General features: G+C 49.6%; 1 protein-coding gene across 1 annotated transcript in view; it reads right to left on the reverse strand.

Annotated features, from left to right (window-relative positions):
- The window catches only part of dph6 (diphthamine biosynthesis 6), a 109,657-nt gene that overhangs the window by 20,689 nt on the left and 86,468 nt on the right, over positions 1-2,500 (reverse strand). The gene's annotated exons all lie outside the window — the stretch shown is intronic.

Raw genomic sequence — 2,500 nt, forward strand, 5'->3', positions numbered from 1 at the left:
CCATGCTGGTAAATATCAGCTCTTTTTCTCCAAAGCAAGGGGGGTAGGGAACAGGGGGGCACAGGGGGTTTCCTAAGGATGGGTAGAGGTAAGGGGGCGGAGGGGGTAACAGAAAGGTAAAGGAGTCAAGTTTTTCACTGCTTTTGTTCACTCACAAATCAGACTTGTGGGGGGGAAAGTGGTGAGAGGGGAGTTTTTAAGACCTGACAGTCGAAGTTACAGTCACCTGAAAGTCTGGGCTTTCGGTCGTCCTTGAGTCACACGGCAAAACTGTCCCGTCGGGTATTGGACAAATTTCTGTGGTGTTTTAAAAGCCGTCTTTTTGGCATGGATCGAGAAACAGACAGTAATACCGGCCCCCACCCCAATCTCACGCACGCACGCACGCACGCACGCACGCACGCACGCACGCACGCACGCACGCACGCACGCACGCACGCACGCACGCACGCACGCACGCACACACGCACACACGCACACACGCACACACGCACACACGCACACACACACACACCAAAACCCCCTTCCCCAAATTGCCGTCTAAACCGACCCCTGTGCTGACTATTAAACTGACAATCTGCTATGTGCGCCACTCTAAGCATCTAATGTTAAAGCATTCAGCGAGCTTCGCAGGCCTCGGAGCAGGGCCGGCTCTAGGCAATTTGGTGCCCTAGGCAAGCACCAATCTTTCCTTTTTGTGGAATTTGACATTGGCATCTGTGAACATGGTGTCATACATCTGATCAAGCACAGCTGATCTAGTACCATGCATATATACTGAGTGCCCGTTAAGTGTAAAGTTTAAGGCTTTATTTAGCTTAATATTTTAATTTTGTGGGCCTTGGTGCCCCCCAGGACATTTGGCGCCCTAGGCGACCGCCTGGTCTGCCTATGCCTAGCGCCGGCCCTGCCTGGGAGCGAGAGAGAGAGAAAGAGACGACGTAGACGTACGCTCATCCTTCACGGATGACTCACAGCACCTCAAGCATTTCCTGCTGAATCTTTACACAGTACGGACCGCTTATGATTCTAGCAGGATCAACAGATATGTAATAAATATGATAATAACCCGAAACCCAAATCCCAGAAATAACAAAGAAATGTAAATGCCTCTTTTTTTGCTCGGCTATTACTGGCAGAGTGGTGGTGAGAAATATGTGCATGCAAGAGTTTCAAATAAATCAGTTGACTTTGTCCTCTTAAATGCTCCCAACCAGCCAGAAATGGACTAGGTTGATGTAAATGCCTGCTTTAAATGTAATTTTACTATGTGGAACACAAAATAAATAAAACAAAAAATATAAAAGCAACATCAGACATGGGTCCTTGCGGGCACATGATCGATAATTGACTTTCATCTGTCAGATTATCAAAGGCAATGGGGGTACTGTGGCACACTGCGCTAAAACACATGTACCATATAGAGCAGTGGTGGGCAACTTTCATGATAAAGAGGGCCACATTTTTTTCATTGTGAACGTTGGAGGGCCAGATGACTGCGGATCTGACTGCAGCTTGCAGATTCGAGGTGCAGTTGGTTGCTCAGTGGCCGCCGAAAAAGTTTGGAAGCAATAGGAGTGTTCTCTGTCAGCCAACAGTGTAATTTTAACAGATTGACTCAGTAGTGGTTTAAAAAAAGTTTGTTCATTATAATTTATAAGTATGGTTTATCTATGGGCCGCACTTAGTAAGGAGGCGGGCCGCATGTGGCCCCCAGGCCTCCAGTTGCCCATCCCTGATATAGAGGCAGTTTTGAGTTCAGCCTGGGTCGTACCCAAGGCTGGACTGGGTACAAAATACCGCCCGGGCATTTGTGGCGTGGATCAGCCCCTCGCACATGCCCAGTCTTTCACAGCCCCAAGGGTAAGCGGTTAGGGCGTCATACTTGCAGCCCAAAGGATGCCGGTTCGACTCCCGACCCGCCCAGTTGGTGGGGGGAGTAATTAACCAGTGCTCTCCCCCATCCTCCCCCATGACTGAGGTACCCTGAACATGGTACCGTCCCGCCGCACTGCTCCCTTGGGGCGCCATTGGGGGCTGACCCTTGCACGGGTGAGGCATACATGTAATTTAGCTGTGTGCAGTGTGCAGTGAACACTTGTGTGTTGTGGAATGCTGTGTCACAATGACAATGGGAGTTGGAGTTTCCCAGTTGGGCTTTCACTTTCGCTTTCTATGCCAATAATGCACTTGGCATTCTCTTACCTCCGCTGCTGCCTGCTGTAACATCTCCTGCCAGGCACTCCTGACGGTGGGCACGTGCCCCAGCTGGCGGACATAGCAGTGGGCATTCAGGGCATGGTGCCATACTAATACTGATATGTATATCATACCACACTACATAATTATTTACTACATTTAATAACAGAACATGTGCCAATAATGCACACTCAATACAAATGGCAACTTTAGATCCCCTTTACCTCAGCTGTCTGCCCTAACATCCTCTGCCAGACGCCACTGACGGTGGGCAAAGCTGGCAGACGCAGCAGAGGGTCTT

This window comes from Engraulis encrasicolus, chromosome 19 (genome assembly GCF_034702125.1).
Source record: "Engraulis encrasicolus isolate BLACKSEA-1 chromosome 19, IST_EnEncr_1.0, whole genome shotgun sequence".
NCBI classification, from domain to species: Eukaryota; Metazoa; Chordata; class Actinopteri; order Clupeiformes; family Engraulidae; genus Engraulis; species Engraulis encrasicolus.